Here is a 26,789-nt window from a genome sequence, read left to right as displayed (position 1 = left end):
ACCTATTTCAAAAAGCTCATCTCTCTCTCTTTTGGAACATAACACTTGAAAATGCATTGAAACAGAAAGTAATTAAGCTTTAAAGGAGAGCTATAAAAGTGATTTATTCATGAGGGCACATTCATCCTCCTCCCAATTGACACCCATTTTATATTAATTGTCTTTTAGTGTGTATCTACAGCCTTTTTCTAAATCTTTACTACTAATTGAAACTTTTTACTCCACCCTTATTCCCTTCTGCTTGGCTCCAAAGACTCTCATATGTGCTGAAAGGGATCCACTGGGGGTACAGAACCACAATTTGGGAAATTCTGCTCTGAAATAATGCTCCCTAGTCACAACCACTGACTTTTATTAGGTTGTCAATTAGCTATTTTTTAATTAGGGAAAGAAAAGTTCTTAATTCATTTTTTTTTTTTTTCTTCTTAAGTCATTTGGTGACAGAACAGCTATGGAATGCATATCAGGCTGGCCAAAACATTTGGGTTTTTCCATAAGATGTAAAGGAAAACCAGAATCAAATTTTTGGCCAACTCAATATCTTTTTCTTGGGCTCGCCAGGTGGTGCAGTGGTAAAGAATTCTCCTGCCAATGCAGGAGATGCAAGAGAAGATGGGCTTGATCCCTGGGTCAGGAAGATCCCCTGGAATAGAAAAAGGCAATCCATTCCAGTATTCTTGCCTGGAAAATTCTGTGGACAGAGGATCCTGGTGGGCTACAGCCCATGGGACCATAGAGAGTTGGATACAACTGAGCGACTAAGCACAGCCCAATACGTTTTTCTTAGGTCAGTGGAACTTGCATTCTACAGGTAAGTAATTTCTACAGAGAAATTTCTATAGGCTCCCCTCTGTGACCCTAAAGGACTCACAGAAGAAGAAAGAAACAATGATAATAATACTTCCTTTATGTTGTATAGTTTTCAAAGCAGATTCACACACATCAATCCATCCAAGCTTTTAAAAAAACCAAGGCTCAGAGAGATTAAATAAAGGGCATCTTTAAGGTCACACAGCTAGCCAGTCAGTGTCAGAGACTAGAATTTAAACCTTTACTTGATGGTTCCCATAAAAAAAAAAAATCAATCTCAAGAATAGGATTATAGAGATCCAGCATTTTCCATTAACATTATGGGGCGGGGGGATGTTTTATAAGCAACACTTACCAGCGACTGTGCTTTTCTTAGTTTAGATCTGTCCTGTGATTTATTCTTCTTATCACATGACTGTCGGTTGAAAGCTGGGGTCATTTCATGTCTTTTCCTTCTTCTGTTAATTGGAGAGCATTGGGAAAATTATAAATATCATTTTAAAGCTTTGGTGGTTGCCATAGCTGTTTGTCTATTTGATTTTGTTGTTCCTGCTATTTATTTTTTTATTTTTTTGGCAGAAAGTATACTTTTATTTATTTATTTATTTATTTTTTAAATTTTATTTTATTTTTAAACTTTACATAATTGTATTAGTTTTGCCAAATATCAAAATGAATCCATCACAGGTATACATGTTCCTGCTATTTAAAAGATTATCTTCACTCAGGTGGAAAGAAGCCAAGTGTCTATCAATAGAGAAGGGGTTGAATAAACTCTGACACATCCATACAATGGAGGACTGTGGGCTGTAAAAAGGAGGCCAGAGTATTTCTTCATATACCTGTGGAGTGAGCTCCTGGATATATTGTTACATGAAGAAAGAAAGTGGGATAAAGTGGTATGTATTGTGTGACACCATTTCTTTCAGAAAGGGATGCATGTGTCTGTATTTGTTTCTGTTTTTTTCATCCGCCCCACTTCCCCACCTTTATGATTTTTTAAATGTAAGGACATTTAAAAAAATAGTTTACCTATCTGTAGGATTCCCCTGTAATCCAATTAGGAACAGGGAACAGTATTGAAGACTTTTCAAGATACACTTTGTTTTGTATATTTGACTTTGGAACCATCTCAAAATTACGAAATAAAAGAAAAAAAAAATCCCAAAATCTAAAAACAGCTGGTGGTGTTACCCCACACAAAGGAATAACTTCATGGGACTTTAAAACAGTCATTTTTCTGAACAGCCTTAGTAGAACATATCCTAAGGACAAAAACACAGCCAAAGACATACTAAATTGTTTTCAGTAACCTTATTGTTTGTATTAACATTAATATTTGCTTTTTAAAGTGATTGCATACAATAGGATAAAGTATGGATTCACATTATTATTATTATGAGTATATACCCTCAGGCTAAAGGCAAAATGAACCAGAAACAAACATTGAATTCTAGTTAGCAGATTTATTTTGACAATGATATGAGTTAGCAATTCCAGAAAATACTTCCAGAATTTGTTAAGTAAATGTATACTCTGTGTGTATACTTCATATAATACATTTTTTTATACAAGATTATGCTACATTGTGCTTGGTCACTCACTTGTGTCCAGCTGTTTGCGACTCCATGGATTGTAGCCCGCCAGCCTCCTCTGTCTATGGGGATTTTCCAGGCAGAAATACTGGAGTAGGTTACCATGTCCTCCTCCAGGGGATCTTCTCAACCCAGGGATGGAACCCAGTTCTCCCACATTGCAGGTGGGTTCTGAGCCACCAGGGAATCCCACACAAAATTATGTATGTACATACATAGCAAGAAGAGATAAGAAAGCCTTCTTCAGCGATCAATGCAAAGAAATAGAGGAAAACAACAGAATGGGAAAGACTAGTGATCTCTTAAAGAAAATCAGAGATACCAAAGAAACATTTCATGAAAAGATGGGCTCGATAAAGGACAGAAATGGTATGGACCTAACAGAAGCAGAAGATATTAAGAAGAGATGGCAAGAATACACAGAAGAACTGTACAAAAAGATCTTCACGACCCAGATAATCACGATGGTGTGATCACTGACCTAGAGCCAGACATCCTGGAATGTGAAGTCAAGTGGGCCTTAGAAAGCATCACTATGAACAAAGCTAGTGGAGGTGATAGAATTCCAGTTGAGCTATTCCAAATCCTGACAGACGATGCTGTGAAAGTGCTGCACTCAATATGCCAGCAAATTTGGAAAACTCAGCAGTGGCCACAGGACTGGAAAAGGTCAGTTTTCATTCCAATCCCAAAGAAAGGCAATGCCAAAGAATGCTCAAACTACCGCACAATTGCACTCATCTCACACGCTAGTAAAGTAATGCTCAAAATTCTCCAAGCCAGGCTTCAGCAATATGTGAACTGTGAACTTCCTGATGTTCAATCTGGTTTTAGAAAAGGCAGAGGAACCAGAGATCAAATTGCCAACATCTGCTGGATCATGGAAAAAGCAAGAGAGTTCCAGAAAAACATCTATTTCTGCTTTATTGACTATGCCAAAGCCTTTGACTGTGTGGATCACAAGAAACTGTGGAAAATTCTTCAAGAGATGGGAATACCAGACCACCTGATCTGCCTCTTGAGAAATTTGTGTGCAGGTCAGGAAGCAACAGTTAGAACTGGACATGGAACAACAAACGGGTTCCAAATAGGAAAAGGAGTACGTCAAGGCTGTATACTGTCACCCTGCTTATTTAACTTCTATGCAGAGTACATCATGAGAAACGCTGGACTAGAAGAAGCACAAGCTGGAATCAAGATTGCCGGGAGAAATATCAATAACCTCAGATATGCAGATGACACCAGCCTTATGGCAGAAAGTGAAGAGGAACTCAAAAGCCTCTTGATGAAAGTGAAAGTGGAGAGTGAAAAAGTTGGCTTAAAGCTCAACATTCAGAAAACAAAGATCATGGCATCCGGTCCCACCACTTCATGGGAAATAGATGGGGAACCAGTGGAAACAGTGTCAGACTTTATTTTTGGGGGCTCCAAAATCACTGCAGATGGTGACTGCAGCCACGAAATTAAAAGACGCTTACTCCTTGGAAGGAAAGTTATGACCAACCTAGATAGCATATTCAAAAGCAGAGACATTACTTTGCCAACAAAGGTCCGTCTAGTCAAGGCTATGGTTTTTCCTGTGGTCATGTATGGATGTGAGAGTTGGACTGTGAAGAAAGCTGAGCGCCCAAGAATTGATGCTTTTGAACTGTGGTGTTGGAGAAGACTCTTGAGAGTCCCTTGGACCGCAAGGAGATCCAACCAGTCCACTCTGAAGGAGATCAGCCCTGGGTGTTCTTTGGAAGGAATGATGCTAAAGCTGAAACTCCAGTACTTTGGCCACCTCATGCGAAGAGTTGACTCATTGGAAAAGACTCTGATGCTGGGAGGGATTGGGCGCAAGAGGAGAAAGGGACGACAGAGGATGAGATGGCTGGATGGCATCACTGACTAGATGGACGTGAGTCTGAGTGAACTCCAGGAGTTGGTGATGGACAGGGAGGCCTGGCGTGCTGCGATTCATGGAGTCGCAAAGGGTCGGACATGACTGAGTGATTGATCTGATCGGACATATATAGTCGAATATATATATATATATATATATATACACATGTATATATACACACACATATATACACCAATGTCACAGAAGGGAGGCACAAATACGGAAAAGACTCTTATGAACCCTATGGTGCTGGATTGGAATCTGAGGTATTAAAATATTAAAAGAAGCTGTAAGGAAAGCATTACAGCTACAAAATGCAAACAAATCCTAAAGAAAAGATCAAATTTACCAATAAAGGTTCATTTATTTTAAATCACTTTTTGCTTCTTGGGGCTTCTCCGGTGGCTCAGCAGTAAAGAATCCACCCTGCAATGCAGCAGATGCAGTTTTGATCCCTGGGTTGGGAAGATCCCCTGGAAAAGAGAATGGCAACCCACTCCAGTATTCTTGCCTGGAGAGTCCCCATGGACAGAGGAGCCTGGTGGGCTACAGTCCATGGGGTTGCACAGAGTCTGACATGACTCAGTGACTAAACCACCACCACCGGTGAAAAATATTTGTATTTCACAGTAGCTTCTGTTTTCATCTTTTTGTAGACCAAAGTGCCAGTAAATTTTTTCTAAAAGGAAAGAAGTGGAGAAGGGCACAGTTCTTACACTTGCCAGCTGTGTTCAATGGAGTCACAATTGTCCAGGTAATTGAAGCGAATTCTATCATTTGGATGCTTGTCAGAAGACCTCCAGGGTGGGAGTTCTTTCTCCCCTGGGTGGTTCTTCTTTCTTAAAGAGGAAGAGGATCAGAAAGCAGATGAAGGAGACAGCTTTCCCCCTGGAGAACTGCTTCCAATGGGTTGAACATCCACAATCACAAACCCATCTTTTGGAGGTGTCTAGAAGGAGAAATTATTTTTGTTCTTAAAACACCATAATAATAACAAAAGTAAAATAAAGAACATGGACTTCCCTGGTGGTCTAGTGATTAAGAATCTGCCTGCCAATGCAGGGGACACTGGTTCAATCCCTGGTCCAGGAGGATTCCACATGCCTGTGTGCCACAACCACTGAGCCAGAGCTCTAGAGTCTTTGCTCTGCAACAAGAGAAGCCATTGCAATAAGAATCCTGAGCATGGAAGGTAAAGAATAGCCCCTGTTCACTGCAACTAGAGAATGCCCAAGGGCAGTAATGAAGACCCTTTGCAACCAAAAATGAATAAATAAATAAATCCTTTAAAAAAATCATTATCATCATCACCATGATGGCACTGATGATGGTGGCAATGATTACAGCAGCCAACAACCCAGAGGTACTTGAATGTGCCAGGAACTGTCTCAGGAAGTATTCCTGTGTTATTATTATTTTCTGAGGGGTGTTATACAGTGAGGCATGCCAGATCCTCATTCCCTCTACTAGAGATCGAACCTGCACCCCTTACATTGGAAGCAGAGAGTCTTAACCATTGGACCTCCAGGAAAGTCCCGTTCCTACATTACTTTATTTAACCTTCATAATAATTTTAAAAGATAATCGTAACTACTTCCCTTTTACAGAAGAGAAAACTGAAGGTAGGATGAACTGATTAATTTTTCCACTACTACTATTAAGACATAAGCAGTAAGACACAGGGTCAGAATTTGAATCCAGCACTCTCCAGCTTCAAACCCACGCAATGAACTTCTCTATCCTATATTGCCACCTCTCCTACCATAACATTATACAGTTATTCCACAACTGCAGTTAATTTGTTACTAAAAATATACATTCTTAAAAACAGTACCCTGTTCTACCTATCTAAAACACAGAGACAATTACCATTACATAGGGGTAAACTATCAGATCTGATCAGATCAGCCGCTCACTCGTGTCCGACTCTTTGCAACTCCATGAATCACAGAACGCCAGGCCTCCCTGTCCATCACGAACTCCCGATGGCACCCAGCCATCTCATGCTCTGTCGTCCCCTTCTCCTCTTGCTCCCAATCCCTCCCAGCATCAGAGTCTTTTCCAATGAGTCAACTCTTCGTATGAGGTGACCAAAGTACTGGAGTTTCAGCTTTACCATCATTCCTTCCAAAGAAATCCCAGGGCTGATCTCCTTCAGAATGGACTGGTTGGATCTCCTTGCGGTCCAAGGGACTCTCAATAGTCTTCTCCAACACCACAGTTCAAAAGCATCAATTCTTCAGCTCTCAGCCTTCTTCACAGTCCAACTCTCACATCCATACATGACCACAGGAAAAACCATAGCCTTGACTAGACGGACCTTTGTTGGCAAAGTAATGTCTCTGCTTTTGAATATGCTATCTAGGTTGGTCATAACTTTCCTTCCAAGGAGTAAGTGTCTTTTAATTTCCTGGCTGCAGTCACCATCTGCAGTGATTTTGGAGCCCAGAAAAATAAAGTCTGACACTGTTTCCACTGGTTCCCCATCTATTTCCCATGAAGTGATGGGCCCGGAGGCCATAATCTTCGTTTTCTGAATGTTGAGCTTTAAGCCAACTTTTTCACTCTCCACTTTCACTTTCATCAAGAGGCTTTTGAGTTCCCCTTCATTTTCTGCCATAAGGCTGGTGTCATCTGCATATCTGAGGTTATTGGTATTTCTCCTGGCAATCTTGATTCCAGCTTGTGTTTCTTCTAGTCCAGCGTTTCTCATGATGTACACTGCATAGAAGTTAAATAAGCAGGGTGACAGTATACAGCCTTGACGTACTCCTTTTCCTATTTGGAACCGGTCTGTTGTTCCATGTCCAGTTCTAACTGTTGCTTCCTGATCTGCATACAAATTTCTCAAGAAGCAGATCAGGTGGTCTGGTATTCCCATCTCTTGAAGAATTTTCCACAGTTTCTTGTGATCCACACAGTCAAAGGCTTTGGCATAGTCAATAAAGCAGAAATAGATGTTTTTCTGGAACTCTCTTGCTTTTTCCATGATCCAGCAGATGTTGGCAATTTGATCTCTGGTTCCTCTGCCTTTTCTAAAACCAGCTTGAACATCAGGAAGTTCACGGTTCACATATTGCTGAAGCCTGGCTTGGAGAATTTTGAGCATTACTTTACTAGCGTGTGAGATGAGTGCAATTGTGCGGTAGTTTGAGCATTCTTTGGCATTGCCTTTCTTTGGGATTGGAATGAAAACTGACCTTTTCCAGTCCTGTGGCCACTGCTGAGTTTTCCAAATTTGCTGGCATATTGAGTGCAGCACTTTCACAGCATCGTCTGTCAGGATTTGGAATAGCTCAACTGGAATTCTATCACCTCCACTAGCTTTGTTCGTAGTGATGCTTTCTAAGGCCCACTTGACTTCACATTCCAGGATGTCTGGCTCTAGGTCAGTGATCACACCATCGTGATTATCTGGGTCGTGAAGATCTTTTTTGTACAGTTCTTCTGTGTATTCTTGCCATCTCTTCTTAATATCTTCTGCTTCTGTTAGGTCCATACCATTTCTGTCCTTTATCAAGCCCATCTTTTCATGAAATGTTTCTTTGGTATCTCTGATTTTCTTTATGGTATCTCTGATTTTCTTTAAGAGATCACTAGTCTTTCCCATTCTGTTGTTTTCCTCTATTTCTTTGCATTGATCGCTGAAGAAGGCTTTCTTATCTCTTCTTGCTATTCTTTGGAACTCTGCATTCAGGTGTTTATATCTTTCCTTTTCTCCTTTGCTTTTCGCTTCTCTTCTTTTCACAGCTATTTGTAAGGCCTCCCCAGACAGCCATTTTGCTTTTTTGCATTACTTTTCCATGGGGATCGTCTTGTTCCCTGTCTCCTGTACAATGTCACGAACCTCATTCCATAGTTCATCAGGCACTCTATCTGTCAGATCTAGGCCCTTAAATCTATTTCTCCCTTCCACATAAGGGATTTGATTTAGGTCGTACCTGAATGGTCTAGTGGTTTTCCCTACTTTATTCAATTTAAGTCTGAATTTGGTAATAAGGAGTTCATGATCTGAGCCACAGTCAGCTCCTGGTCTTGTTTTTGCTGACTGTGTAGAGCTTGTCCATCTTTGGTTGCAAAGAATATAGTCAATCTGATTTCGGTGTTGACCATCTGGTGATGTCCATGTGTAGAGTCTTCTCTTGTGTTGTTGGAAGAGGGTGTTTGCTATGACCAGTGCATTTTCTTAGCAAAACTCTATTAGTCTTTGCCCTGCTTCATTCCATATTCCAAGGCCAAATTGGCTTGTTACTCCAGGTGTTTCTTGACTTCCTACTTTTGCATTCCAGTCCCCTATAATGAAAAGGACATCTTTTTTGGGTGATAGTTCTAGAAGGTCTTGTAGGTCTTCATAGAACCATTCAACTTCAGTTTCTTCAGCGTTACTGGTTGGGGCATAGACTTGGATTACTGTGATATTGAATGGCTTGCCTTGAAAATCAACAGAGATCATTCTGTCGTTTTTGAGACTGCATCCAAGTACTGCATTTCGGACTCTTTTGTTGACCATGATGGCTACTCCATTTCTTCTGAGGGATTCCTGCCTGCAGTAGTAGATATAATGGTCATCTGAGTTAAATTCACCCATTCCAATCCATTTCATTTCGCTGATTCCTAGAATGTCAACATTCACTCTTGCCATCTCTTGTTTGACCACTTCCAATTTGCCTTGATTCATGGACCTGACATTCCAGGTTCCTATGCAGTATTGCTCTTTACAGCATCGGACCTTGCTTCTATTACCAGTCACATCCACAGCTGGGTATTGTTTTTGCTTTGGCTCCATTCCTTCATTCTTTCTGGAGTTATTTCTCCACTGATCTCCAGTAGCATAATGGGCACCTACTGACCTGGGGAGTTTCTCTTTCAGTATCCTATCATTTTGCCTTTTCATACTGTTCATGGGGTTCTCAAGGCAAGAATACTGAAGTGGTTTGCCATTCCCTACTCCAGTGGACCATATTCTGTCAGATCTCTCCACCATGACTCGCCTGTCTTGGGTTGCCCCACAGGCATGACTTAGTTTCATTGAGTTAGAAAAGGCTGTGGTCCTAGTGTGATTAGATTGACTAGTTTTCTGTGAGTATGGTTTTAGTGTGTCTGCCCTCTGATGCCCTCTTGCCACACCTACCATCATACTTGGGTTTCTCTTACCTAGGGTGTGGGGTATCTCTTCAAGGCTGCTCCAGCAAAGCGCAGCCATTGCTCCTTACCTTGGACAAGGGGTATCTCCTGACCTTCAACGGGGTATAGCTCCTCTAGGCACTCCTGCGCCCACGCAGCCATGGCTCCTTGGGCGTGGGGTTGCTCCTCCCAGCCGCCACCCCTGGCCTCGGGCTTAAGGGCATGGGATAAAGTATAGATTTTATCAATTATCAAAACTTCAGCCATTTCCAAAGACTTGGAAAACGAAAGTCTTTTTTTTTTTTTTTGGAAAGTCTATTTTTTAATTGCCCAAAATGAAAGTCTGGTTTTTTTGTATATAAAATTTGTAAGGGTTTTTATACGGTTGTAGCCTAAGGGATGGAGAAGGCAATGACACCCCACTCCAGTACTCTTGCCTGGAAAATCCCATGGACGGAAGAGCCTGGTAGGCTGCAGTCCCATGGGGTCTCTAAGAGTCAGACACGACTGAGAGGCTTCACTTTCACTTTTAACTTTCATATGTTGGAGAAGGAAATGGCAACCCACTCCAGTGTTCTTGCCTGGAGAATCCCCATGGACAGAGAAGCCTGGTGAACTACAGTCCATGGGGTTGAAAAGAGTTGGACACGACTGAGCAGCTAAGCACAGCACAGTGTGAATTTCACTTAAAGTGGACATTCAAGGAATCCCCTGGTGGTCCAGCGGTTAGGACTCCACACTTTCACTGCCAAGAGCAGGAGTTTGATCCCTGGTCAGGGAACTAAAAGCCCAAGTCACACGGGGTGGCCAAAAAAATAAACTAAATAAAAAAAGATGGACATTCATTTCATTTTTCTGAGTTTATATTGAATGAAATCTATTTTTGCTGGAAGAGGTCTTGTTTAACACCACTGGTAATAAAGAATACATGATAATAAAAAAGCAGTTTCAGGGGAGAAAATTTAGGCATGGATGCTAGGAACTATATACATAAATAAGCATCATTAATTCTGAAAAGTACAAAATATTTGACCCATTAACAGAATAGATAATAATGAAAACTGGTGACTTTTTCATTAAGTAAACAAAAACTTTGTTCCCTTTACCCAAAGCCGTTTGAGACTTTTGTAAATCGCAAATGTTGAAAAAATTTTAAATGCTTTTGTTTACATATATTGAAATGACTGGACATCTTTTCTCTTTTATTCTGTGAATTACATGGACTGATTTTTGAATAGTATGCCAACCTTACTCTCCTTGGATACATCCCACTTGGTCATCATGTATTATTCTTTTTTTTATATCTTACTGGGTTTAATTTGCCAATTTTTTCTTTAATAGAAAAACTGAAATTTACTATAACAAAGTACTCCTTAAAGAAATTAAATACTAAGCAACAATGTGGCAATTTTCTTGTATCAGAACTATTCATCATCTTAAAATATGTGTCTGTCAGTTGCTCAGTCATGTCCTTTATCTATGATCATAAAGCCATGACTCTTTATGATCCTATGGACTGTAGCCCACCAGGCTCCTCCAACCATGGGCATTCTCCAGGCAAGAATACTGGAGTGGGTAGCCATTTTCTTCTTCAGGGTATCCTCTCGACCCAGGGATCAAATCTGCATCTCCTGCATTGCAGGTGGATTCCTTACCATTTGAGCCACAAGGGAAGTGCATAAACAGTTTCTGGAGAAAGAGTTATTGTTGAAGACCAAGTATTAAAATCAGTATTACATACAATACTCAAAACCTTTTTTCATTCTACATCCTGGTTAATCACTTTTCTCTCCTCTGCCCCAGAACAGCCCACACTTCAGCTATTGAAGCCTTTCCCTGCCTATGAGTGACTTTGAATGAGAGTTAAGGAAAGCTTTGTGATAAAAGGAGCCATAGCTATTGTAATTTTTAAAATAACTCTTCCACCACTGCACTTTACATTTTTCTTTTTAAAAGAAATTCTCATGAAGAACAGCCATCATTGAAATCAGAAAGACTGCTTTTATCATTGTAATTATAACAATATTAATTATGCAGTTTATTACTACATTAAATGTAGAGGGTTTCTACTTCAAGTAAATGCAATAAAATGAAATGTAAATGAGCATGTTAAGAACCAACTATTCATATTTCAAAAGGATTCTTCAATTCAAAACGGACTCACTGTAGCTTTTCTATAAAAAAAAATCCCCGTGGTTTTAAAAATAATTTAAAATTTTTAATTTACACATAATTTTCAGGAACTCTTCTATTATATGAAATGATGCACAACTCTGCGTGTATATAGATCATGCCATAAAGGAAAAGCTCATAAAAATTTCCCATGTTACCTAATTAACTGTGACTATAAGAATGAACATAAACATTACTTACAATGCATAGAAAACCACTAGAAAAATTTATGCTCATACTATTTACTGTTTACGAGTCTATGTAAGGACTTTACATTGCTAGTTTCTAAAGTAAAAAGAACTTTAATATGCCCATTTTGCCCTTTCCTAATTACTAATTTTTTGCAAACTTTTCTTTATAAATGATAGAAACATAAACTTCAGTTTTCCTGGTAGAATCACAGAAAATTTGAATTAGTTAAGTAAAATTTGATGACCTATAGGTCATAAATACTGCATGTTACCCACAGAATCCCTGTGTCAGAATTGTGTACTGTAGGCGTCAGAGACACAGAAATCCAGGATTCTGGAGAGAATGAGGAGCTCCAAGTCCTAACCTGGATGGAATTGTGGTTTGTGAGTGTCAGATGACTTTCAACTAACATGGATATCTTGAAAAGAGCTGTTAAGTTCTTAGAACTAGGGAATTTTGAAGTCATGGTATATTTCTTTTGAACCAATGGCCTTCTCCAACATAGTTCTAGAATTCCTAAGTAGCTGATGTTAGTAATTCTGTTGCTTCATTTCCCAAATTTACCTTGGGCTTGGTAACATGGAGTTCTTTCACCATTTGAATATAATGCTTCTTCCATACATCCTGCTCATAGGGAGTTGGGGAGACACTGATGTACCAGTTAAACCGTAAACATTTTAGCATCCAGAGCTGATCCAGTTCAGTTAAATTCTTCCAATGCCAGCTCACCTGGAAAAACAATGTTAAAAATCTATTCAGTTTACATGTCCACTTTCTCTAGGTTTTGAGCTGTCACCCTGGTACTGAGAGAACTTCTTTATTTTTTTTCTGGAGTGGGTTGCCATGCTCTCCTCCAGGGGATCTTCCTGACCCAGGGATCGAACCCACTTCTCTGTGTTTCCTGCACTGCAGGGGGGTTCTTTACCACGGAGCCACTGGGGAAGTGGATTCATGGATTCATTCATGAGTGAATCAGCAAACATAATTTTAACTAGATAAACCAGGCCTGGAATTCACAACTAGTTTCTTTTTGGTCCTTTTCCTCCAAATCACAGCCAAGTTACCTCCTACCTGAAGTGCTTCCTAACCAGGCAGGAAGATTTTTTTTAAAAATTTTAATTGGAGGATGATTACAACATTATGATGGTTTTGCCATACACTGGCCATAGGTATACATGTGTCCCCTCCAACTTGAACACCACTTCGACCTCTCTCCCCATCCCATCCCTCCAGGTTCTCAGAAAGCACTGGCTTTGGGTACCCCTTTTTCTTTTTTTTAAATGTTAATTCAGACAGAATCCAAGTCAACTAAGCAAGTACCTATTAACCATCCTCATCACAACCTGAAGGGTAGTATAATTAATATTCTCCCCTTGCAAAAGGGAGACTAAGCTTCAGATAAGACTTTGGAACTTCCTAATGATCTCTGGCTATGCCAAAGCCTTTGACTGTGTGGATCACAATAAACTGTGGAAAATTCTGAAAGAGATGGGAATACCAGACCACCTGACCTGCCTCTTGAGAAACCTGTATGCAGGTCAGGAAGCAACAGTTAGAACTGGACATGGAACAACAGACTGGTTCCAAATAGGAAAAGGAGTACGTCAAGGCTGTATATTGTCACCCTGCTTATTTAACTTCTATGCAGAGTACATCATGAGAAATGCTGGGCTGGAGGAAGCACAAGCTGGAATCAAGATTGCCAGGAGAAATACCAATAACCTCAGATATGCAGATGACACCACCCTTATGGCAGAAACTGAAGAAGAACTAAAGAGCCTCTTGATGAAAGAGGAGAGTGAAAAAGTTGGCATAAAGCTCAACATTCAGAAAACTAAGATCATGGCATCCAGTCCCATCACTTCATGGAAAAATAGAGAAACAGTGGAAACAGTGGCAGACTTTATTTTTCTGGGCTCCAAAGTCACTGCAGATGATGATTGTAGCCATGAAATTAAAAGATGCTTACTCCTTCGAAGGAAAGTTATGACCAACCTAGACAGCATATTGAAAAGCAGAGATGTTACTTTGTCAACAAAGGTCCGTCTAGTTAAGGCTATGGTTTTTACAGTAGTCATGTATGGATGTGAGAGTTGGACTATAAAGAAAGCTGAGCATTGAAGAAATGATGCTTTTGAACTGTGGTGTTGGAGAAGACTCTTAAAAGTCCCTTGGAGAGCAAGGAGATCCAACCAGTCCATCCTAAAGGAAATCAGTCCTGGGTGTTTATTGGAGGGACTGATGTTGAAGCTGAAACTCCATTACTTTGGCCACCTGATGCAAAGAGCTGACTCATTTGAAAAGACCCTGATGTTGGGAAAGATTGAAGGCAGGAAGAGAAGGGGACGACAGAGAATGAGATGGTTGGATGGCATCACTGACTCAATGGACATGAGTTTGGTAAACTCTGGGAGTTGGTGATGGACAGGGAGGCCTGGTGTGCTGTGATTCATGGGGTCACAAAGAGTTGGACACGACTGAGTGACTGAACTGAACTGAAGAATCTCTGGGAGTCTGCGTATGAAAGTTGTATGAAGGCTACAGAAACTCCAGTTGGTACATTGCTTATTTTTTTCATAATACGCTTCTGTTTTCCCTCTGTTCTTATGATTTAGCTAAATATATAAAGGGAACACAATGACTAATACTATATTCAGTTCAGTTCAGTTCGGTTCAGTCGCTCAGTCGTGTCCGACTCTTTGCGACTCCATGAATCGCAGCACGCCAGGCCTCCCTGTCCATCACCAACTCCCGGAGTTCGCTCAGACACATGCCCATCGAATCAGTGATGCCATCCAGCCATCTCATCCTCTGTCGTCCCCTTCTCCTCCTGCCCGCAGTCCCTCCCAGCATCAGAGTCTTTTCCAATGAGTCAACTCTTCGCATGAGGTTGGTGTGTTCTAAATAGCCTTTAAAATTCAATAGAGCATTAAGTATTTGTCCTGGGGACTTCCCTGGTGGTCTAGTGGCTAAGATTCTATGCTTTCAGTGCAGGGGGCAAGGGTTTGATCCCTGGTTAGGGAACTGGATTCCACATGCTGCAACTGACGCCTGGTGCAGCCAAATTAATAATTTTTTTAAAAGTATTCTGTACATTCCATTTTCATAGCATTATGGTCAATCCTACATATCCAGCAAATGGCGGAGGTGGCCCTATTATGTGTAGTAGTTTTTAAAATAATTTATTCCAGGTTTTAAATAAGTCTTAGTAGGAACTAGAATGAAGTCCATATATAAAGTTGACACTAGGCATTCCATGTCTCTTATCAAGAATTGCAGAGATGATAGCTAATTTTCGCATTCATTTCATCCTTGGAAAACTGGCCTCTTTTTCAAGGTTAACTCAATAATAAATAATGTTTCAGTGCCCCCCAAAGGAGCAGAACACTCTGTAATGGAACTCGCTACCCATCCATCTGTTTATCTATCTGTCTCTCTTCCTCCCTCCTTCCATCCAATGTGTATGGAGTTTCTATTACGTTCAAGATTATTTTATGGGCTGAAGATAAGACATATAGGGGAGAGGGAAGCAGAACGGGGCACAAGTAGGAGAAACAGTAGGTTCAGGATCTAGATGGAGGAAAAGGCTTAGAGGATCTGATACAACACTGCAGGCAGAAACAGAAATCACAACCACTTTGTGCAACCCTGAATGAAACTACACTGCTGTTAATCCTCATATGGTTCAGTTCAGTTCAGTCACTCAGTCGTGTCCGACTCTTTGTGACTCCATGAATCGCAGCACGCCAGGCCTCCCTGTCCATCACCAACTCCTGGAGTTCACTCAGACTCACGTCTATCGAGTCAGTGATGCCATCCAGCCATCTCATCCTCTGTCATCCCCTTCTCCTCCTGCCCCCAATCCCTCCCAGCATCAGAGTCTTTTCCAATGAGTCAACTCTTTGCATGAGGTGGCCAAAGTACTGGAGTTTTAGCTTTAGCATCACTCCTTCCAAAGAACACCCAGGACTGATCTCCTTTAGAATGGACTGGTTGGATCTCCTTGCACTCCAAGGGACCCTCAAGAGTCTTCTGCAACACCACAGTTCAAAAACATCAATTCTTCGGTGCTCAGCATTCTTCACAGTCCAACTCTCACATCCATACATGACCACAGGAAAAACCATAGCCTTGACTAGACGGACCTTTGTTGGCAAAGTAATGTCTCTGCTTTTGAATATGCTATCTAGGTTGGTCATAACTTTCCTTCCAAGGAGTAAGCGTCTTTTAATTTCGTGGCTGCAGTCACCATCTGCAGTAACTTTGGAGCCCAGAAAAATAAAGTCTGACACTGTTTCCACTGGTTCCCCATCTATTTCCCATGAAGTGATGGGACTGGAGGCCATGATCTTTGTTTTCTGAATGTTGAGCTTTAAGCCAACTTTTTCACTCTCCACTTTCACTTTCATCAAGAGGCTTTTGAGTTCCTCTTCATTTTCTGCCATAAGGCTGGTGTCATCTGCATATCTGAGGTTATTGATATTTCTCCCGGCAATCTTGATTCCAGCTTGTGCTTCTTCCAGTCCAGCGTTTCTCATGATGTACTCTGCATAGAAGTTAAATAAGCAGGGTGACAATGTACAGCCTTGACGTACTCCTTTTCCTATTTGGAACCAGTCTGTTGTTCCATGTCCAGTTCTAACTGTTGCTTCCTGACCTGTTAGTTAATTCAATCAAGATATGGAGTTTGGGAGGGAGGGCATGGGGAGACAGTTTTTCTCAATTGTCGCCCTTTTCTTCTTTTGACTTAGATCGGGTTTAGGCCTGGGTAGTTAAGTTGGGGTTTGCCCCCTGCACTGGGGATAGATAAAATTTTGCTTTGTTTTTTATTTTTGCTGCCTTTTGTTTGTTTAAAACTAAACAGGAATGAGGAAAGTTGAGGGTAGGTAAGCTCTTTCAAAACTGTAAGACAACCCCCACCACAGTTTTAAACCACATTTTCAAAACTGTAAGACAACCTCCACCACATTTTGATGAGCTCAAAGCTCATCTTGGTGCAATGACTTTATTGTTTACTTTAAATCTAGCTGAAGAACAATTGCCTCACAGTCAGTTCTGGAAATAAAATATGATGCTGAAATCTACTAAGATTGACATATGGTACATATAGATGATAAGATTATCTATTTCATATCACATTTCCCTGGAATAATAACATTCTCACTGTGAAAATCATGGAAAATTCTGAGAAACCTGAAGAAAAACAATACCCAGAACACTGTCAATCAGAGATGACCAAACATTATCAACAAGCTGGTAGAGTTATTTTCCTTTCTGTTTTTCAGGTATATATGAAAGCAAAATTGGGAAACTGCATGCAATTTAAAATCATGCTTTCTTCATTTTACACATAATAAACATCTCTGTTTTTCCAAAACATGTTTTCTAATGACTGCCTAATAATTCATTATATGGCAGAATGATACTCTATTACTGGGCATTTAAAACACTATGTTTTTTTTTTTTTAATTGTTTCAATTTCAGAATAATATATGTACATCAATACTAAATTCAAAGATACCAAGAGGCACACTGTAAAAAACATTAAAAAAATAAATAAATAAAAGCCTCTCTCATCCTTGTCATCTAGCCACTCATTTCCCTCCCTGAATATAACCATTGTTACTGGCTTCTTGTGTGCCATTCCAGAAGGGCAACAAATATGGATACATTCTTTTATTCTTTCCAAAGCGGTAGTATAATTCTGCACCTTAGTTATTCTATTGATATATTGAGATAGTTGCAACCCGTCTGCTATTAGCAGACGTTTCCATTGTTTCCAACATTTTGCTGCTACAAGCAATGATGAAATATTCTTATATAGATATAAATTTTGCATGTGTTGAAGTATACCCATAAGACAAATTCCAAGAAGTGGAACTACTGGCCAAAGGTAATCTTATTTTTTTTAATTAAAAAAATTTTTAAAGTTTTTAGCCATGTCTCATGGCATGCAGGATCTCAATTCCACGACCAGGGATCAAACTCATGCCTTGGTAGTGAAAGCCACTGGATCACCAGGGAATGTCTAGGAATCTTTATTTAAAAATGGCTGCTGCTGCTGCTAAGTCGCTTCAGTTGTGTCCGACTCTGTGCGACCCCATAGACAGCAGCCCACCAGGCTCCCCCATCCCTGGGATTCTGCAGGCAAGAACACTGGAGTGGGTTGCCATTTCCTTCTCCAATGCATGAAAGTGAAAAGTGAAAGTGAAATCACTCAGTCGTGTCCGACTCTTAGCTACCCCATGGACTGCAGCCTACCAGGCTCCTCCGTCCATGGGATTTTCCAGGCAAAAGTACTGGAGTGGGGTGCCATTGCCTTCTCCAATTTAAAAATTGAGTACTACAAAATTGCTCTCCTTGGTGTTTGCGTCAATTTATCTATGAAGGTGCAACATATGAAGGTGCTTGTTTCCCCACACCCCAACAATATAAAGTGTTATCATTAAAAAAGAAACTAAAAAAAAAAAAAAAGAAAGAAACTCAATTTATCTGAGTCACAAAATGGCATGAAAATGAGGCTAAGCATTTTATCTATTTTAGAAACATCTGCTTTTCTTTCTGTGAACTATTTGTTCACTTCCTTTGCTCATTTTTCTGCTAGGCTTTGCTTTTTTTTCTTCTTAATGTAGATTTATAGTCTTTCTTTAAAAAAATAAGAAAATCACCCCTTTGCTGGCAATATGTTTTTTCCCCCATTTATTTTAATTTTTTTGGCCACACTGCAGCAGCTTGTGGGTTCTTAGTCTCCAGGCCAGGGGTTGAACCTGAGCCCTCATCAGTGAAAGCACTGAGTCCTAACCACTACCAGGGAGTTCCCTCCTGTTTACTGTCTGTATTTATTTACAGTTTTCTTCTCTATGGAGAAAATTTTAATTTTTATAATCACAACTTAAAATCTTGCTTGCTTTATTTATAAAGCATATATAATATATATACAAATTATGTAAAATAAATAAAGCAAGATTTTAAGTTATACATTTTCTTTTGAGGCTCTGAATATTATAGATTACTCACAAAGTCTTCCTTCCCTAGATTTCCTTTAATTACATTTTTTTCCCCTTTAGTCATGCCTGATGGCTTACAGGATCTTAGTTCCCCAAACAGGGAATGAACTTCTGCCCTCAGCCATGAAAGAACAGAGACTTAACTACTGGACCAGGGAATTCCCTCCTTTGAGTAGGGAATGGTTTCCCATAATTTCATATCAGTGTTTTATCCTTCTAGAATTTTTTTCCAGATACTGCCCGATTGTCCCAACACCAATTATTAAATATGTCATCTATCTTACTGCATTCATTTTCTTAATTTTTTTTTCATTTTCTTAATTTTAAAAACTAAAGTTACCATGTGAATGCACAGTAACAGGTAATTTCTGGTCTTTCTAGACTATGAAAAGAAATCTACAAAATGACTATCGATTTTATATCTTAAAAAATATACTTGAATACACCATGGAATTACTTGTAATAAAATAATGGTCAGATGCTTTTCCAACCTGTGAGCACACATTTGCCCACTCTGAACTCCTTTAGTCTCACATGCTTCTGTATTTATCACATTACCACCTTATTTCATGCTTTTCTATTTATGAATGGCCTGCACTCTACACTTTAAGTTTTACTATGGTCCTCTGCTGTGCAATATAAGACTATTCTGCTGATGAACCATTATATACGTGTGTATATATTTCCCCAAATGGCTAATGCTATTTTATGGACACTTAGTGATGGCTTACTTTTTCTCCCCTTTGAGCACTAAGTGTACAGCCAGACACAAAGAGATGGGGCCAATCCAAACTGTACAAATGAAACGTAGTGAGCATCTTGTCAGTGCTTGGTTTTGTATATGTGCTTTCCTTTTTTCCCTCAAGTTTCAGTGTTTTCTAGGCTGTCTTTACAAAACACCGAACGCTGCTTCTTTATCTGTACCTGTGCACAGTGACAAAGGCTTCGGGGGTCCAGGAAAGAAAAGATACATAAAGATAACACCTTTGGGAGCTTGGTAGTAAAATCTAGAGCTTCTGCTGGAATTTTCTCCTGAAGCTTTCGACAGAACTTTTGCTGTGACAGGGAGCAGTGTTCTAACAGGACTGTCAGGATTTTTCTCCTCTGAGTATCCATCCATTTGTCAAACTGGAAAAAAAAAAAAAAAAGGCAAAGCAAAAAAAAAAAAAAGCTCCAGGTTTAGTCTGACACCAGAGACGCATTATGAAAGAGATAAAGAATTGCATAGAAAGTGTGTTTAGTAACTTATTCTTAACGAATTGCATGCATTTCTTTCCCTAACAAGTACACCCCATGTTTTGCCACCTACCTGTTCTTTCTCACATTTGTGTGTGTGAGCCAAGCAAGGCCAGTGTGGACATAGACGTGCACTTGACCTCAAAACGTGGAGTTACAGAAAAATGTGGGAGCTGGTCATAGTCATAAACTGAGACTATATACAGACTTGTAAAATATAGATCTTTAACTTCTGATGGGCCTATATACCAATTAATCCATCATATAGTTGAAAATATCATAAATTAAAAATGCACATAATACACTTAACCTACCAAACATCCTAGTTTAGCCCAGTCTACCTTAATGTGCTCAGAACGCTTACATGAACCTTGATGCTTATTGCTGTTGTTTAGTCGCTCAGTCATGTCCAACTGTTTTGCGACCCCATAGACTGTAGCTCAGCAGGCTCCTGTGTCCATGGGATTCTCCAGGCAAGAATACTGGAGTGGGTGCCGTGCCCTCCTCCATGGGATCTTCCTGACCCAGGGATCAAACCTGGGTCTCCTGCATTGACAGGGGTATTCTTTATCACTGAGCCACCAGGGAAGGCCTCACATGAACTTACAGTTGGGCAAAATCATCTACCACAAAGCCTATTTTATAATAAAGTGTTGACTAGTTCATGTAATTTACTGACTACTACACCTGGAGAAGGGAATGGCAACCCACTCCAGTATTTTTGCCTGGAGAGTTCCATGGACAGAGGAGCCTGGTGGGCTACAGTCCATGGGGTTGCACAGAGTTGGACACGACTGACGCACCTTAGCATGTACACAAGCACACTGAACGTGAAACCAGAATGGCTGTCTGGGTACTAATGGTTTTAAGTGTATTTGGCCTGTACTCTTGTGACCGAGTGGCTGACTGGGAGCTGTGGCTTACTGGCTGCCCAGCACCATAAATGAGTATCCTACTGCACGTGGCTAGCCACTCCTCCCCAAAAAACCCAAATACAAAATTTTAAATATCGTGTCCACTGAACGTCTATCACTTTTGCATCACTGTAAAGCCAAAAAGTTGCTAAGCCAAAGCATCTTAAGCCACGGACTGTCTGTACAACCTTAAGAGAAGACACCTGGGCAGTCAGTCTCCCCCCACAGTTTCTACATCAGCTCATTAGTGATTAAAACTCCAGGACCAGAAACAAACCTTTGTGTTCACAATTAGAGACAAGGCAATACAAGCAAATATCTCTGAGAAGGAGGAGTATGTAGGGTTAAAGTCCTATGCGTGTGTGTATTCTCAGTCACTCACTTGTCTGACTCTTTGCTGAGCCCGCTAGGCTCTTCTGTCCATGGAATTTTCCAGGCAAGAGTACTGGGATGAGGTGTCATTTCCTATTCCAAGGGATCTTCCCAACCCAGGGATGAAACTTGTGTCTTTTGGGTCTCCTGCATTGGCAGGTGGATTCTTTACCACTAGCACCACCTGGGAAGCCCCAGTTAAAGTCCTGCTGCTGCTGGTGCTAAGTCTCTTCAGTCGTGTCCGACTCTGTGCGACCCCATAGATGGCAGCCCACCAGGCTCCCCCATCCCTGGGATTCTGCAGGCAAGAACACTGGAGTGGGTTGCCATTTCCTTCTCCAATGCATGAAGGTGAAAAGAGAAAGTGAAGTCGCTCAGTCATATCTGACTCTTAGTGACCCCATGGACTGCAGCCTACCAGGCTCCTCCACCCATGGGATTTTCCAGGCAAGAGTACTGGAGTGGGGTGCCATTGCCTTCTTGGAGTTAAAGTCCTACTAATATGTAAATGATTGATATGATTGGAAAGGAAAAGTTGATAGGAGGACCTGGAAAAAGAAAAAAAAAAAGAGTGCCAGAGACAGAAAGTACATGCCAAAGCAATCTGGGGCATACCAAACAAATGCTTGGGTTACTTCACAATTTTCCCTAGTGATGACCCCAAACCTGTCCCAAGATTAGTGACTGATCAAAGAGGAGAGTGTGAGAGCTGGCCAAAATCAAAAGAAAGGTTCTTATGGGAACAGCTAGCAGCTTAAAAAGTTGTTATCAGAGTCTAAATCTCTGTTTTTCTTCTTTAGTCCATTAGAGAAGAGAAAACAGGAAAGTTTGGGGCTACTTGTATTTTATACACTATTGCATTTCACCAATAGATATTTTCTAGTTATTATAAAGTAATCAGAATTTCATAATACTTTAGTTTTAATCATAAAATACATTGACCACATAAAAAGTCATATAAAATAAAAATGTATTGACAAGCCTTATGACAAGTCAAATTCTTTGTAATCATAGGATCTATTTTTTTTTAATTAGTTGGAGTACTTCTTGATTAAAACCATTCACTGTGGGACTTCCTTGGAAGTCCAGTGGTTAAGAATCTGCCAGTGCAGTGGACATGGGTTCCATCCCTGGTCTGGGATGATTCCACATGCTGCAAAGCAAGTAAGCCTGAGAGCCACAACTACTGAGCCCACACACCACAGCGACTGAAGCCCAAGCACCCTAGAGCCTGTGCTCTGCAACGAGAAGCCACTGCAGTAGGAAGACTGCGTACTGCAAGTAGGGAGGAGTGGTCCCATGCTCACGACAACTAGAGAAAGCCTGCACACAGCAACAAAGACCCAGCTCAGCCATAAACAAATAAATAAAAAGAATCTGCCTTCCAATGCAAGGGACTAGGGTTGATAACCTGCTCAGGGAACTAAGAGCCCACATGCCACAACTAGAGTGAAGTAAGCCAGAAAGAAAAACACCAATACAGTATACTAACGCATATATATGGAATTTAGAAAGATGGTAACAATAACCCTGTGTACGAGACAGCAAAAGAGACACTGATGTATAGATCGGTCTTGTGGACTCTGTGGGAGAGGGAGAGGGTGGGGAGATTTGGGAGAATGGCATTGAAACATGTATAATATGTATGAAACGAGTCACCAGTCCAGGTCTGATGCACGATACTGGATGCTTGGGGCTGGTGCACTGGGACGACCCAGAGGGATGGTATGGGGAGGGAGGAGGGAGGAGGGTTCAGGATGGGGAACACAGGTATACCTGTGGTGGATTCATTTCGATATTTGGCAAAACTAATACAATATTGTAAAGTTTAAAAATTAAATTAAATTAAAAAAAATTTTCCAAGCAAAAAAAAACAAAACAAAACAGAAATAACCCCAAATGCCTCACAATAGTGAATCAGCTCAGCAACATGATAAGAGAAAATATGACATTAAGGATGCATGGGGGCTTTGGGAATGAGGCCATTCAGAGTCTCACTAAGAATCTCTTAATTTCTTCCTTTATACATTGATTGACTGTATCTAAATTTAGAGTTACTGGGAAGATTAAATAAATGAAAATATGTATAAAATTTCTAAAAGAGTGTATGACTCATTGTACTCATGGTAGCTAATATTATAAACAGTAGTCCCCAAACTTTTTGGCACCAGGGACCAGTTTCATAGAAGAGAATTTTTCCACGGACTGGGGGAACAGGCAGGGAGGGATGGCTTTGGGGGTGATTCAAGTGCATTACATTTTGTGGTAGTTCAGTCGCTCAGTCATGTCCGACTCTGCAACTCCATGGGCTGCAGCATGCCAGACTTCCCTGTCCTTTGCCATCTCCTGGAGCTGGCTCAAACTCATCTCCATTGAGTCAGTGATGTTTTCCTACCATCTGGTCCTCTGTCGTCCTCTTCTCCTCCTGCCTTTAATCTTTCCCAGCATCAGTCTTTTCTAATGAGTTGGCTCTTCACATCCGGTGGCCAAAGTATGGAGTTTCAGCTTCAGCATCAGTCCTTCCAATGAATATTCAGGACTGACTTCCTTTAGAATTGACTGGCTTGATCTCCTTGCAGTTCAAGGGATTCTCAAGAGTCTTCTCCAACACCACAGTTCAGAAGCATCAATTCTTCATTGCTCAGCCTTCTTTATGGTTCAACTCTCACATTCATACATGACTACTGGAAAAACTACAGCATTACATTTATTGTGCACTTTATTTCTAATGTGATGCCACTGCTGATCTGATGTGAGGTACCAATGGGTCTGTGGCCCAGAGGTTGGGGACCCCTGTTATAAAATATCACAGTGATGTTAAAAATAATAAGCATGAGGGGTAAATCATTAGATATACAATAATTAAATTACAAAGCATAAAGTAACCATGTTTGTACATTAACAAGGACAGGAAGCACATTTGCAAGGATTGAGGTCAGCTCAATTATTTTCATGGATGCCCAGAAGAGAACAGGCTCAGATTGAAGAACAGTGATTTAGAATAATATAAAAGAACATTAGGATTATAAAGTGCTGAAGAAATCTATAAAAGAAAACATTCAAACCTTTTCCTCTAGAGATAAGAAGATAATTACATTGGTTTCTCATTTATTTCCTTGATTATAACAGTCAAAGATAATTTATATTTGGCTTTGATAGGTTTCGGGAGTTTCTCCTTTCTAATTGTGTTTATCTAGGCTAATAGAAAATGAATTTGCATTCCTTGAACTTCTACCAGTTGAAGGTGGGTAGATGACTGAGAAGAATGCTTAACAGCTGGAGAAAATCCCCTTGGAATTTAAAAGGTGCTGGGAATAATCCAAAAAGTAGATAATCCATGGAAGAATTAACTGTACATGAATTTGGTAATCGCCCAGTATCTTTCTCTTTTTAAAAATTTTTTCTAAATTGAAGCATTGTTATTTTACAATGTTTTAGGTATCTAGCAAAGCGATTTACATACACACACACACACACACACACACACACACATATATATATATACACATACACACACACACACATATATTGTTTTAGATTCTTTTCCACTGTAGGTTATAATAAGATATTGGATATAGTTCCTTGTGCTATACAGTAGGTTCCTGGGTTGTTTTTTTTTTTTTCAAATCTATTATATAGTAGTATATATATCTGTCCCACATCACTTGCTTCAGCTCTTCAAGAAAAAAGAGCCATACCATCATAGCCAAGGATCTAATGTGTGAGACAGGGGAGCAGCTAGGACCATTTTCTTATCCTAGTACCATGTATGATACCTCATTTTACAATTAGTTCCTTTTTAATATTAATATCATATATAATTAGTATATGACATTGTGCTATATTATTTTATGCTATACTATCTTATATGATCATCACTGGTGACTCAGTGGAAAAGAATACGCCTGCCAAGCAGGAGACGGGGTCAATCCCTGGGTCAGGAAGATCCCTTGAAGAAGGAAATGGCAACTGGCTCCAGTATTCTTGCTTGGGAAATCACATGGACAGAGGAGCCTGGTGAATTTACAGTCCACGGAGTTGCAAAAGACTCAGACATGACTTAGTGACTAAACAGCAGCAATACTATCTTATGTCATATCATAATTATATTTTATAGTTACTTTGGGATTTCTTGACAATAGGATTGTGAAAATCCCATTTTCAGAGTGATTGTTACAAGGATTCTTGCTGCGCTTTCAAGATGTGAGGACCATTGCTAGGGCATCAGCGCCACTCATCTCACACCAAATGGCAAGGAAAGGAAAGTTCTCAGGCAGTGAGGTCAAAATGAAGGAAGAGCCTTGTTATTTTTTTGCTTTTTGGTTATATTAGCTTGGGCTTCACTGGTGGCTCAGCTGGTAAAGAATCTGTCTGCAATGCAGGAGACCTGGGTTTGATCCCTGGGTTGGGAAGACCCCCTGGAGAAGGAAATGGAAACCCACTCCAATATTCTTGCTTGGAAAATCCCATGGACAGCAGAACTTGGTGGGCTACAGTTCATGGGGTCGCAAAAGAGTCAGACACGACTGAGGATGCACACATGGCTAAATATAAAATACTTTTTGGATTGTCTATCATTGAATAGGTTTCACATTACATTTTGCCCCTTACTATCCAGATTGTTTTTAGAAGTGACTTTACTTCTAATATGAGATTGAGCTTTAAAGCCAATACTTGACTCCTACAGTGAAAATCCCAAGTAATGCTAAGTTTAAAAATCAGTATCCTTGGGCTTCCCTGGTGGCTCAGTGGTAAAGAATCTACCTGCCAATGCAGGTAACATGGGTTTGATCCCTGATCTGGGAAGATCCTACATGCAATGGAGCAACTAAGCCCGTGAGCCACAACTACTGAGCCTATGTTGATCCCACATGCCACGACTTAAACAAGAAGGCTCTAGAGCCCAGTCTCTGCAACAAGAGAAGCCATGGCAATGAGAAGCTTGCACACCACAACTAGAGAAAAGCCTGTGCAGCGAGGAAGACTCAGCACAGCCATAAATAAAGGAAAATTAAAAAAAAAAAAAACCTGTATGCTTACTTCTCTCCTTTCTTTTTTATTGAAAATGCATTCCTTATGCTATCCATCTGTTATGTTGTTCATAAAACACACGGACAAATAAAGCCTAAAACCTAAAATGGAGAGAGAAAACTGAATAAAAATAAACTGGAAATATCCCCTTCAAACTTAATTCCTGTGGCTTTCATGGAGGTATAAAGATTACCATATGATCTAGTGAATTTATGGAATAAGTTTGTTGTTGGGCAAAAGAGAAAAACCAGTGAGTATCATTTATTCATTTAGAAAATATTTATTAAATGCCTGATAGCATCAAGCAATGTACAACAAGGAGCATGGTAAAACCATGCCTGACCCTGTAGTTTGGCTGATTGGAGGACAGAGATAATTAGTGATCTTTGCAGATATCAGTGACCTTTGAAATCTATGCTTCTATTAGTTATGGTAAAAGAAAAGAATTAAC

At 40.2% G+C, this 26,789-nt stretch overlaps 1 pseudogene; it reads right to left on the bottom strand.

The window, feature by feature from the left end:
* Positions 1 to 227: 227 nt before the first annotated feature.
* Positions 228 to 26,789, bottom strand: part of LOC133247113 (F-box only protein 16-like) — a 37,350-nt pseudogene continuing 10,788 nt past the window's right edge.

This window comes from Bos javanicus, chromosome 5 (genome assembly GCF_032452875.1).
Source record: "Bos javanicus breed banteng chromosome 5, ARS-OSU_banteng_1.0, whole genome shotgun sequence".
Classification (NCBI taxonomy): Eukaryota; Metazoa; Chordata; class Mammalia; order Artiodactyla; family Bovidae; genus Bos; species Bos javanicus.
The sequence above is the reverse complement of the archived record's forward strand: the minus strand, read 5'-3'. Positions and strand labels throughout refer to the sequence as shown.